The following is a 13,789-nucleotide window of genomic DNA, read 5'->3' on the forward strand; positions in this document are numbered from 1 at the left end:
GCATGGGGGATCTTCCCGGAACAGGGCTCGAACCCCTGTCCCCTGCATTGGCAGGTAGATTCTTAACCACTGCACCACCAGGGAAGCCCCAGACAACTCATTTTTCATGTGTTTTCTTGAGGACAATATTGCACACTTTAAAAAATTAATGATGACTTTTTGCAAGAAAAAAATATCTACATCCTAATTCTTTTGCTCAGCATCATGTTCTAGCTAAGGATAGGGAGCTGGGCAGCAGGATGAGGGTGTAGGCTGTGATATCCACCCCTTGACTCCAGCTGTGGGCAGGCCGAGGGGCTCCAGCGTGCTAGCACTCAGCCAGCAGAGCCTCAGACCAGGGAAGGTGCATTTGGAGACTATTCTGCTGCCCAAATGCTCCGTGGTTTGTAGTTCAAGAAATCAGTGTTTCTGACTGAATCCCCGAGAAAGCATCAAGTAATGGCATTTGAAGACTGACTTGCAGAGCCGAGAAATCAACGTCCGTGGACTCTTGGCCAAGGACCTCACGAAGCTGAATCAACCAGGCCGCCAGCTCCAGTCCCAGGCTTGGTGCGTGTAGGAAGGCAGGCCTCACGCGTGGTGTGAAGCAGGGCTCGCCGGGGGGGCCGGTGGCCTCACATCCCCAAGGCCTGCTTGGCCCACCCTCCCCACACATGCTGTCCTGCCAGGGGATGCCCAGCTGGGGCCACCTGGCCCTGGGCTCCCTCCACACACCTATCACCCGATCCCAGGCCTGCAGTGGGGGACATGAGAGGAACCAGGGGGGCTCTGGGAAGTGTGCACTTTGCCCATGACCTCTGCCCTCTGCCCTCTGCCCCACTCTGTGCTCAGGAGGCTGGGCCGGTGGGGTGCGGGCTGACATTGCCCCTGTGTCAGGCCACCCCAGAGAGCCTAGGGATTGAATAAATAACTGCCGTGTTTATTAAAGAATAAATTTGGTGCCTAACGGAAGTGTTGTTTCTATACATAGAAAAAAAGATTTAAAATAAAAACCAAAAGAGTTTCAAAGGCGTTGTGACATTAATTATTCATCTCTTGCTAATGAAAACATACCTTAGCAGGCAGCATGCCCCTCATGGGGTCTCAGGGCTCCCAGATAAGCCTGGCCAAGGGCAGGGGCCCTGGAGCGATGGCCGCGGTGTGGCAGACCTTTTGGGGCAGGGGCAGGTGGCCTGAGATTCAGTGTCCCCTTGTGTAAAAAGCAACAGAGGATGGTTTCCTTCTCACATGAAACCCATGGTTGACGGGGGACCCAGGTCTACATCACCTGTTGGCCCAGGCTGACGGGCAGCCACAACTTGGGACGTCACTGGATCCTGGCCGAGGGAGAGAGGTAACCTGCAGGCCTTGCACGCAGCCCAGATGTGCCCACCTGCTCCTGCTCACAGATTGGCCAGAACTGCACACAGGGCCACCTCGTCAGAAGGGCCAGCCTCCTGGGCGGGAAGGTGCTGATGGGAAATGCTTGGGGAGCATGACTCTGCCCTCCACAGGCCACACAGCATATCCAGCCCACCTGGTACAGCGGGTGGACCCAGGAGGCCCCGGCTGTCCTGCAGTGGCCAGCAGGTACTGATAGGAACCCCAAACAAAGCTGGGCCCAGGGCCCTCCACGGAGCCCCCACCTGTGGGGCCCTGGAGCTCTTGGATCCTGCCATCACCTGGGGCAGGAGGATCCCCGGGGATTTGTTCTTTTTTCCCATTCATTCATTCATTCATTCACAAACACCCCTGAGCCCCCAGCACCACGCAGCCTAAGCTCATACTGGGTAGGTGGGTCCCCTGGGGGACAGAGGGTGCTAATCCCATTGGCCACCCCTCCGGGCCAAAGGGCCTGGGGGCCAGAATAGGAGCATCTTCAAGCTGCACTGACAGCGCAGACGGTGCAGGTGGTGTCCATGGTGACGGCTCCCCGTGGAGATGAGATGTGGCCTTGGGCGGCAATGGAGGGGGACCCTGGAAGGGGCCTTTGAAACTCTGCCAGCCCTGGAGTGGGGGCGTAGGGGGGGCCTGCCAGGGCCCTGTCCTGGTGCCCCTGTGCTGGAGCGGGCAGTGGCATGGTAGCTATGACCTGCTGCCTGCTGGCGAGGACCTGACCCCAGGGTTCATATGCCGGGTGCCCCCCAAGGGCAGGTGTAGCCTTGCAGGTTCTGGCCCTAGGACGGCCCAGCTTGGCCTACAGAAGGCACGTCGGGCGCTGGCACAGACGCTTTCAGCCTATGAGTGGGTGAGAGTAGGCAGCCTGGCCCACTCTCCCTTCCGCCTCCCCCGCCCCAACCAACAGGTCTGACCTCGCTAGAAGCATTGCTCAGCCCAGTATGGATTTCCTGTCTTCGCCGAGGCAATGTGCTGTGAGCGGGCGCTGAGCTGATGGCCGGCCCGGGGATGTTTTTCTATTGTTGGGGGGGGGAGGGGTGGGCCGGGTGGGGTGAGCTGCCCCGAACTCAGGCTCCTCTTTCTGCCCATGACTCGGGGAAGCCTCACCCAACATGGGCACTGAGCCCCACCCTGCAGTGCAGGCAGCTGTCCAGCCCAGACCCCTTCCCGGCTAGGACACTCTGCCCATCCCCAGGGCACCACCCCAGAGCCCTTTCCAGAGCTGGGGTGACCAGGACACAATCTCTGAGCTTGGCGCACATGTGGCCTCATGTGGGGGACAGTACAGTGGCAGCTCGCCCAGAGAGGGGTCATCAGCTGCCCAGCATCTTACGACCAGGCCCCTGGGGGAAGTGCCCCCCTGCACTTGAAGGCTGGGGTGCTGCATGGGGACACGGGGTGAGAAAGGGGAAATTCTGGGCAGAGACCACAGCTGGGCGTCTGCCCAGGAGGGCTGACTCCATGACCTCACAGGTGTGCCCACTCACGTAGCGAGTTCACGGATACACACACAAAACTTTCTGTGAAGACTGAAGTGAGGACAGCAGAAGCCTTGGGCAGGCATCGGAGCTGCTGCAGCGATAATTGGTCCCTGGTAGCTGGGCCTGGCTCACCCTCTCCAAAACCAAAGGGCAACCACAGCCCGCAGCTCGGTGAGGGGGCTCTGAGAGCCCATCCCCACCCCATAGTGTTCCTGGGAGCTGTGGGGAACTCCCGCAGCAGGACCCTGGGACGTGGGACTGTGTGGTGTGGTCCCCGAGGTGGGGCATGCCCAGACCCCCCAACTCCCATGTCCCCAGATCCCCCAGCACAGCAGTGGTGGGGTAGGGGTGTAGATGGAGGGGAAGAGAGGGAGCTGCAGGCCAGGACCGTGTGCCCGTGGCAGGTAGACAATAGGGCTTCAGGCCTGGCTCGGGCCCTGTGAGGGTCTCGGAGATGCAGCCTAGGCCTGGGCAGGATCCATCACTTGCTGGACAGGCTGACCCAAGGCCCTGAGGCTGGCTGGGCTGCCCCACTGTCAGGGGCAGGGTCAGGGCAAGGGCCAGCTAGCAGGGCATGGAACTCCCAAGGCCCTCAGTCCCAAGTTGAGAAGAATAACGGCTCTGCTGTTAAAACAATTTATTTTGTTCTCCAAGAGACTAACAGCTGTTTACAGTCAGCGTATCTGAGCTGCTCCCTGGCTCTACCAGAGCCAGCCTCCCCTCGGCTTCCCCGCTTCCCGTGTGAGGAAGGGCCCTGATGGGCCTGAGGCTCAGGAGGGGAGGAGGATGCCACAGGGGGCCAGGCCATGTCCTTTCGGGCCACTTCCATGACCCTGAGTCATCTCAGACCCCCCAGGTCCACTTCCCCTCAGCCGAGGCCTCTGGGAAGCGTCCTGGTGCAGACAGAACTCTGTGGCTTGGACTGCCTTGGGGAGAGTGTGGGGTGCAGCTGGGGAGTCGGGGAGGCCCTTCAAGACAGTGGGCTGTGAGCACTGACCCAGAGGAGGAGGGAGCTTGTGCCCAGAGGGAGTGCAGTGGGGATGCAAAGGCCCGGGGTCCACGCTGGCCACAGCCAAGGCTCGTTTAGCTCCACAGCCTATACCTGCCACGAGGGCCACACAGCACCGCCCTCAACTGTGCGCATACAAGGTAGGTGCTCAAAAAATGCTTGCTGAATTTGGAAAGTGACAGTTGTGGAACATGGGACTGGGAAGCACGGGGCCATGCACGCGCGGGGTCTCCTGCTGCCTGGAGCCCTGAGCTGCTCTCCAGGTGAGCTCTGTGCGCAATGGCCCCAGGCCACTCCCACAGCACCTGCTCCTGGGCTCACCTCCGGAGAGGCCCTAAGCTCTCAGGAGGCTCTGGGTGTGGACACTGGCGGCTGGGCACCCGCCCCAAACCCGGCCAGCCCCTCCCACCACGCTCCCTGCTCACTGAAGCGACTGCCCTTTGGGGCAGGGATTTGTCTGAGGTTCAGCAGCAGCTTGTAACCTTAATGCCAAGTGAACTGTGAACAACCCGCCACAAGGCAATGAGGGGCAAGTGAGCTAGGAGCAGAAGCCCTGGCCCCTCCAGGCCACCCTCGCTCCCTTAGCTGGGTGCAGGTACCCCACAGCTGGGTGGGTGGTGCCAGGGAGAAGGAGGGCGACACTGCAGACCCACCCAAGCCTGAGGACAGCTGCTTGGGGTCAGGTTATGAGGTGGCCTCCCGCCCAGCACCGTGTCCCAGGGCTGAGCACCAGTGAGCGTCTGGAGCTGACAGTGCCCAGTGTGGGCTCGAGGGCTGTTCCCAGGTCGGCGTGGTCAGGCCTGGGCAGCTCAGGGTTTGGGGGGTCCCTGGGCTGATGATATGTCTGCTGTCAGTAGCTGCTGTGGGCTGTGGGGCGATGGTAGGAGGCCTTAGGCTGGACGAGGAGAGACGCGGATACGTGATCCTCGGAAGAGGGGGGAGAGCTGGAGGGCTGGGTGACGTGTGGGCGCTGTGCTCTGTGCGCTGTGCACACGTGTGCACACATGAGAGTCCATGTGCTCACGTGAGAGTCCGTGTGCACGTTCGGCGGGTCCCTCCCGGGCACAGCCCACGCACGCGGTGAGTTCCTTGGAGAGTGTGCACTGCTGGGCTGAGGAGGGTGGGCCCGGGGCCTTTTGGTGATTCACTGAGGAGGTCTCCCTATCACCCCATTTCGCAGAAGAGAAAACAAGGCCTGGGTTGGTGAAATGGCCCCCAGGGTCCCCCAGCAGCGGGAGGCCAGGCTGTTGGCCCCGCCCAGCCTCCTTGCTGCCCCCTGTGCTCCTTTCGGAGCCTTTGTCTGTGCTTTCCCCAGGAGGCAGGATGGCAGTTGATCCTGGGGCCTCTTGTGTCCTGCTGCTCAGGCCAGGTGCCCAGAGACCATAACCGTGCATGTTGGCTTGGCGCAGTGGCCTGAGCAGGGGAGGTTCAGGCAACGTCTGTGGCCCCAGGCTGTCCCCACCACACCTGGGATCCATGCCCCTCCTGCTCCGTGGCTCCCAGGGACCAGGAGCTACTGTGGCTGCGCCGGCCTCTCAGCTCTGCCAGTCTTCAGTGAGCAAAGATTGTGCCAATATTGACAGAATGGGCACCAAGGCGCGCGCGTGGGCCCTGACAAGGTCCCATTAGAGGGGAAGTGTTGGGGCGGGGCAGGCCCTGCCAAGAGTGGGTGAGCCCTCAGGCCCAGCCAGCCCGGGGTGGCCACATGCGGCCACCAGCTACCAGTGCTAGCAGGTGCACATCACACCCTGTGGTGACAATGCTGGGCACTGGAGAGGGAGCCTTTCTCCCCAGGAGCCCACTTGGTACCACGCCTGCCAGACCCTCAAGCCAGTGTGTCCGAGTGCATTCTGGGTGTGGGACCTGGGTGCACAGACTCCAGCCAGGTGCAGAGGGGAGGTGGAGGGTGGGCACGGCGCCCCTGGGCGGACACAGGAGGACCAGGGCCTTCTGTGGGCAGCCGCACTGGGGGCCAGGGATCCCCTCCTACCCACTCAGCATTGCTGGGAAAGCACTCATGGGCTCAGAGCTCTCCCGGGTGCCGAGTGCCTCCTCATCTTGCTCCCTGGTGCCCCCGCTCAGCTCCCCTCTGGGCAACATGCACGCAGCCAGCTCGCCAGCCAGCCTCAGTGACAGAGCCGTAATTGGGGAATTTCCTTATAAATGAACAGTGGGCCACAGTGACCAGCCTGGACTGTGCCCTCATGCGCACATGGAGCCATGTTGCTGGCGTTGAGAAGTGAACGCTCTGGGAAGGTAGAGGCCTTGGCAGGGTCCCCGGCTGACCCCCTCCTCCCTCCATCTCCCTCCCACTGGCACCTCCCACAGACCCTGCACGCTGGAGGGGTCCACGAAGCAGCTCCTTGTGGCCTGTGGCCCCGACTCGGGCAAGGCCTGCCCTGCCCTGCACGGGGCCCAGGGAGGGGTCTTCACCCTGCCCCCAGCCTCGTGGCTGCAGCCTGTTCTGTGGAGACATCTAACCCTGATGCCCTCCACGCTACCCTCGGGTCACTCCGTCTGTGTGCCCAGCTCAGCCCCTGATGAGGTTGTCAGCTCTCTGTCCCCTCAGGCCCACCCTGCCAGCTGAGTCCCTGTGGGGGACCCAGAAGGAGGGTGGTGAACTGCTATTTTCAGGACTGAGGACCACCCACACTCAGAGCCACAGCAGTGGGGCTCCTGACTGGGGCAGGAGGCCCCTCTGTTGTGAGGCTCCCAGAGCCAAGATGGAGTGTGGGAGGGGTCAGGCAAGGCCCCCCCACCCCAGACCCCTCCCACAAGGGCACAGGGAAGGGCTGGGCCTACTTAAGCCTCTGGGACTGGCCGGTGGGGCACTGTCCCTACAATTTGGGTTGCCTACCTACTCATAATACGCTGTCCTTGGCCCTGAGCAGGCAGGAGCTGAGGTGACAGGCCCAGGGTCCCCTGAGCCCCACTTTCTCCACCCTCACGAGCACCCGGGCCAGACCTGGGTGTTCTGCCCTGATGCCTGGATTTCAGGTCCCTGCCCCCACCCCTATGTGAGCTTGTCCTCTTATTAGCACTGTTTTGCCGATTTTGCAAGTCAAATCCTTCATTATTGAGTCCCTAGCTTGATATGCAGCCAGCTGAGCTGGAGGCCAGCTGGGAACAGGAACGGCTTGGCATCACGTGACAGCAGCCGCCCATCATGGGGGCCTGGGGACCCCAGAGACAGGTGCAGCAAACCCTCCAGACTCATCCACAGGCCCTCAGCCCTCAGCCTCACCCTGCCCGGCCCAGCACCCCTCACTGGGTTCCCTGGGGAGACCCTGCCCCCACCCCTCACGGGCTACAGGTAAGCCTGACAGGTGAGCCCAGGCCCTGCCCAGACTGCCCAAGCTCAGGGTAGGCGGTCAGCTCTTGCTTTCCTGCACAGTCTGTTCCCTCTGCCAGGACCTGCTCAGCCATGGTGGGAGGGGGTGAGCGCCCCTTCCACGGCGCCCTCAGGGACTGAGAGCTGAGACACAGCAGGAGAGGGTTCCACCGCCACAGCCTGGCTCTCCACCGGGCTGAGTGCATTTTTAGTTTCTCCAGGGCCAGAATCTCCTTGACTGAAGACTCAGCTGCTCCTTGGCCCCCCTGGCTTTCGGCAGCATTGTGGGTGGCGTGAGCTTTCTCCCGTCCAAGAGGCATTGACCCCCACTGCCCTCCCCAGCCTTTCCTCCTCTGTAAGTCCTAGTCCCCTCTTGTACCCTACTGGTGACGGTGACGGTGATGGTGGGGCCCAGCCCAGGAGCTGCAGGAGAGAGACCCTCCCTGGCCCAGGCAAACAGCAGGTATGGTGGTAGACGGCTCTGGGCTGGTGGAGGCCAAGGCCCCATCAGCTGTGCTGTCCGTCGTCGGTGCTCCACTCTGCCTCAGACTGCCCTGTGATCCCAGGAAGGGACCAAGTGCTGTTCCAGGCATCACAGTTGTTCCCACATTCCCTCTCCAGACCAAGGAAGCCTTTCTGGGGAGTGGGGGTCAGCCCATGCCTGATGCTCGCTTGTCACAGGCAGGAGACCAGGTCACCCCAGACCAAGTTTGGAGGGGTTGAGTCAAGACCTAACAAAGTTAGGGCTCTGTCAGGAGGCGGGTGAGGGCTCAGACTCCAGGGCTAGGTGGATGCAGTCCGGGCCGGCTTCCAGGAGGAGGTGGTCCCAGATCCAGGTGTTAGATCATCCATAGGACTCATCACGGTGGAGAATGCTGAGTGCCAGACACCGTGCTTGCTGCCTGGATGCCCACAACAGCCGGCGAGGACACAGAGGCTCCCTGAGACGCCGCTGTGGGGACAGCGGATGCCAGGCGCCCCCTCACTTCACCGCATGGCAGTTCTCACCCCGGCGCACGTCCTATTTCTGGAGTACAGAGCTGGGTGCTTCTGTGTGGTGGTGTTAATTAGGGTTGGTTTCCACAGAACACGCCTAATGTGTGGGAAACCTGCAAACGACGCTGTGCTCAGTTCACCTGCACGGAAGGAGTGGGTTTGGGGGCCATCTCACCCCTTGGGCACATCAGTCCCCAACAGACAAAGTGCACTTCCCCAGCCTGGGCCCCTGAACAGTCCAGACCCAGCAGTCAGCATGGGGGGTGGTGCACAGTCTTCCCTGGGCACGGCAGGCATGGGGGCGACAGCACAACTGTCCCGTCCTGGGTGGTCACTCTGAGTCAGGCTTGGCCCGGGACAGGGCCTCGGGGCCAGTGTGTCCCTCTGCAGGTCTGGAGAGGTCCAGGGCTGGAGCAGGGTGTGTGTCCTGGGTGACATTGACCCGGGGACAGGAAAGCCTTCGTTCCCCCCCACCCCCACCCCACCAGGGCCTGTTGAGGGAAGAGCAGAGGAGTGTGGCTGGACAGAGTGGGACAGACAGAGAACAGGCGGACGGGTGTGTGGACGGGGCCCTCAGCAGTCAGGGAGAGTCAGATGCTGACAGGCAGGTCCAGTAGAGGGGAGAGAGCAGAGGGGTCCTGAGGTGGAGGGGCAGGACGGGAATGAGGGATGGGTGGTGGTTGAGAGCCTGGAGGTGGGTAAGTGTGGCTGCAGCCGCTCCTGGGGGGCAAAGGGGCCCCAGGAAGCGCTCAGCCATGAAGTTCCCCTTGGCTCTCAGGAGCCCCAGTGGTCCCAAGGCCGAGCCCCTTGAGCTCCTGAGGCCCTGAGACCCTCCTCGCCTTCGCGGCACAGCGACTGCATCCCAGAAGCCCCTGGTATCCCGGAGCCTGCAGCACCCCCATGCCCCCACCTCTGCTCTTTCTCTGTTCCATCATTTTTCAAAAATAATTGTGTGGTATCAGGCTGCCCCTGACCTGGTGTCGTTGGCTCTCGTCCCCAGGCCCACCCAGGCTGGCCTCACACGATGTGTGTGTCAAGGTGTTTCCCCTGCAAGGCCTTCATCGTTCCCTGATTGTTCACATTAATTTTTCTCCCTCCTCAGTGATCCTCCCCTGTGCTGTGCTGGTTGGAAGGGGGCTGCCTCCCCCCATCCTGCCCGGCTGCTGCTCCGCTGCCCTCCCCTAGATGGATGTTCCTTCATTGTCCATAAATCTCTGCACAGCCCTTTGTGAAGACAGATCGGAGGCCTCCTGCTCCCCAGTGTTTGTCGGCGGCGGGTTTAATTAGCACTCCCCGCAGAGGAAGGGAAGGGGCTCTCCGCCGCCCCCAGGCTTCTTCTAGGGGACAGAGGCTGGGGCTCCATCTGTGTCGATTCAACACACCAGACCACATAACTGGCCTCCCCACGTTCCATCCCAGGCAGCCCCATCTCCCTAGTGGCCCAGGGGGTGGAAGCCCAAAGCCCAGCAGCGCCCCTACCAGCCCCTAGCACACAGTAGGTGCCTAATAAACACACAATGAGTTGGTAGATGCCAGGATGAAAGGCCCCACCTTTCATCCCACAGTGGCTGCTGGCTGTGAATCTGTCTGCTTCCCGTTGCCCGGCCGGGGTGTGCAATAGGCTGCAGGAAGGAAGGGAAACTCGTGGGGTGCTCCCAGCCGCCAGCTCTAGCAGCCCCGCAGGGGTGAGGTGCACTCAGGTGGCCCAGCCTGGCCCCACAGCGTGCCGCTTGGCCTGGGAATCCAAGTGCGTGCTCTGTGCCGAGGTCTGAGGGCCGAGAAGACAGGCCTGTTGGGGGGTAGGCTGGTGGGGGGTGTGGCTGGAGGGACGACCTCAGGATGGTGTGGCAGGAACGACCCATCCGCGTCTCCACCGGGGGCTGCAGCCGTCTGAGCGGCTTGGGAGTCCCTCTGGTGCTGGCCCAAGCTGAGAGCCTTTCTCACAGAGGACCCCTGCCATGAGGGTTTACTCATTCCTCATGACAGGAAGGAAAACCGAGGGCCAGTGAGGTATGGTGATCTGCCCCGACCCAGGACCCAATCCTGGACCTCCCCAAGCCCTGGCCGTGTAGGTCTGGGCACTGTGGATCCATTCCGTGACTGCCTGGCTGGGTGGGAATCAGCCTGGGGGGATCACAGAGGGCTTCCTGGAGGAGAGGGTTGTGTCAGAGTTGAGTGTTGAAGTAAATAGAGGGGGCTGGGAGGAGCATCCTGCGGCACTTTGTGGCTGGGAGCTGGGGTGGGCATTAGTTGGGGGGTTGGGGCAGGGACCCTGTATTCCTGCAGGATTCCAGCCTGGCCACGTGGGGTGGGCTGTGTCCAGAATGCTGCTGTCCCACCAGGGCCGCCCAGGCTTCACGTGCAGAGCCCGGCCAAGCCCCTGGGCTGTTATGTGCACCGGCCAGGCCAGCTATCTAGGGCTCTAGGGCAGCCTCAGCCCAGCGCAGGGTGGGAAAAGAGGGGGGCAAGGCAGGACCAAAGGCAAGGTTGCCAGAGGGGCCGGGCACAGTGCGACACGTCATGCCAGTGGGGTCAGGGTGCATCCACGTGCCATGTCAAGTGATGCTCTGGGCAGAGGGACACCCCAGGCTGACTGGCACAGGGAGAAGAGATTTACGCCTGTGCAGGCCCAGCACCGGGTGAGGACGCTGAGGCTCAGGAGGGAGCCGCATGGCGCTCTGGGGCAGAGCTACGCTGGCCGTGGGCGGCTCTGAGCAAGCACGGCCTCAGGCAGGTCCAACGCTCCAGACATGTCATTTCACACCTCTGGGCCTCAGTGTCCTTGTGTGCACGCAGGGGACGTCAGCAGCCTCTTCCTGCGAGGGCGTCGTGGTGGGTGAGGGTGGGCTGGGTCACCCTGGCTGTGAGGAAGGGCCTCTGTCCTGCAGCCCCTGGGCCCCAGCTCATCCAACAAATAAATACTTCCTTCCCATAGACACACTCCCGACACGTTCTCAGTCTCACTGGACATCGGTCTACAATCAGCTGCTGAATATTCTGCTGCTTCTATTATTTCAGCACTAATTTAAGGATTAAAAAATAATTCTACCAATTACTGTGCAAAGCCCTGGGCACCAGATAGACAGGGGCAGGTGCTCCTGTCTGAGGACCTGGGCCAACCCTGCAGGTAGATGGCAGGACAGGGTGGCCCCAGCGGCCCCTTGGCCCCCAGTGGGCATGCAGTCATGCCCCACTGCCCTCCCAGGGCCCCAGGGTCAGGGCTGGCAGAGAAGTGACCCCTGGGAGGAACCCAGCCTGAGCCCAGCACCCTGCTCACCTCTCATCCACCCCTGCAAGCACAGGCCCCAGGTGCCACCCTCCACTGACTGCTCTCGGTAGCACCAGCCTGGCCGGGCTGTGACACAGATGGACCTGTGAGCTGGGAAGGATCCTGTGCACAGTCTGCCCTGTGGCTGGCCTGGCACCCTTGCATGAGGGCCAGGAGCATCCTGGTAAACCAGCAGCTGGCCTGGGGAGGTGGACACTCCCAATGCGCTTCTTGTGGCCTGAATTAGCTTCCTGCCCAGCCAGGTCCAAGGGTCTGGGAGACTGAGGCTGGACATCGGTAACCTCCTGTCTGGGTCCAGTGGGCCTGATCCCAGGGGACCAGCACGCCCGGTGAAAGGTAGGGGTCAGGGTTGGGTGGGGCAGGCAGGAGCTGAGCCTGCCGCCCCAGACCCAGTGCCAGCTGGTGATGTCATTGCTTCCTGGGCTGTAAATATCACCCAAACTCACAACTCCCAAATTGTCCTCCAGCCCGGGCCCCTCTCCTGAGCTCAGCCTGCACAGCCCACGCGACACCCCCACCCAGATGTCTCCTGGGCCTTGACAACGGGGGCTGCTCCTCTGGGGGCCCCCACCTCGGGGACAGACTGCTCAGCACAGACGCTGGGAGCCCTGCCCACCTCTGCCTTCTGCTGGGTCCAACTCAAACACAGCCGCAGCCCTCCTGGTCCCCCACCCGACCCTCCTTGCGCCTGGCCAGACCTGTGTGCCCACTCACAAGTCTCCACTGTGTTCGCAGAGGCCAGATGGATCTATTCAGGAAATCAGAACCCATCTCTGCCCCTCAGAACAAAGTCCCCAAGATCTGCACCCCACCACTCCCCAGGTCCACCTTCTTCACCCTCACAAGGCCTGTACGGCCCTTTGTCCCTATTCCCCACTGTGGCCTGGGTTTCTCTCTCCTGGGGGAGGGGAGGATGCAGAGCCCCAAAGGACGGGCTGGGGCTCTGGCAGTGCCAGGAGGAGCATGTGGCCATGGAGGCATGGCATCTGGGGGTTAGCCAAGACCCAGCTCAGCATGGGGCCCTGCAGACTCCTGAGTTGCTGGGGGCTCCCAGGCCCCACCTGAGGGCCAGCTGATGGTGACAGGCGCAGTCAGCCTGAAAAGTGCCCTGAGGGCAGATGGGTGTCTCTCAGTATGAAGCAGGCTCAATAGAGGTAGTGAGCACCCTATCCCAGGAGGTGTGCAAGCTTAGGAGCTCAGGTGTGCCTCAAAGATCTTTGCAAGTGCGTGTCTGCAGTTTCCTGGCTGCCAGGAAGGTGGTGGGAGCCCAGGGGCCACCATGCTGAGCAAGAACCCTGCACCCTCCCCAGATTTAGCAGCTTGGCTGTGTCTTCTTGGGCATGGCAGGGGCTTCTCAGGAGAAAACTGGATAAAGAAACTCCTGCCTACGCTCCCTCTGCCCACCAACGCCCAGGCGCAGGCTGGCAGACTCCCGGCCTGGCTGTGCAGTCACAGGGACGGTGTCCGGGGGTGCTGATGGTTGCCAAGGCTGCCCTATACCTCCACACCAGACTGCACGGAACTGTGTGTGTGGAGGCTGCCTAAGGTGGTGATGGGGTCTCCTGGGCTCAAAGGGGCCTGCCCATGCTGTCCACCTGGAGCCTGGGGGCAGGAGGCCTGGTCTTGAAACTCAGATGTACCCACGTCCACCGTGCAGAGGGGCAAACTGCCAGGGCTCACACAGGGGGTGCCAGGGGGCCCAGGCCCAAGGGTCCCTTAGAAGAAGAGATGGGGCATATGGGAGGACCCAGCTGAGGAGGGGGAGGGGCCGGACAGGAGAGGCAGGGACCCTCCCCCAACACTGCCCTGACTCTGCCCTGGGCTGGGGCAGGGAGGGTCTGAGCTCCCACCAGGGGCACAGAGGGGCCGGGTGGGGGAGCGGGGCCCGGTTGCTGAGCACACCCCCTCCCCTCCCCCCTCCCCTGGGCTTCTGGAGCCCCGGCCGCCCCCACGGCCATCTGGCTCCACCAGCAACATTCCCCCACTCCCTCTCCCAACTCACGGTGTGTTCCTCCCTCTTCCTGCTCCCCCAGGCCCCTGCCTCGAGGGGGATGGTGGGATGGCCACGTGGCCTCTTTTGTTACTGAGTCCTCATGCCCAGTAAGGACTGAGAAAATGTGCATGTGCATATTTTTGCCTGTGCTGCGTGTGAGCACGCATGCACGTGCATTATGTGTGCACACGTGGTCCCTGCCCCGCCTGTGCGTGTACATGTGTGCGGTATGGTGTAGGTATGTGGCACCCTGGGTACACGCCGGAGCAGGCATGGCCACAGCACTGGCATGAGACCACAGGCAGTGGTATGA

The sequence above is a fragment of the Mesoplodon densirostris genome, chromosome 15 (assembly GCF_025265405.1).
Source record: "Mesoplodon densirostris isolate mMesDen1 chromosome 15, mMesDen1 primary haplotype, whole genome shotgun sequence".
NCBI classification, from domain to species: Eukaryota; Metazoa; Chordata; class Mammalia; order Artiodactyla; family Ziphiidae; genus Mesoplodon; species Mesoplodon densirostris.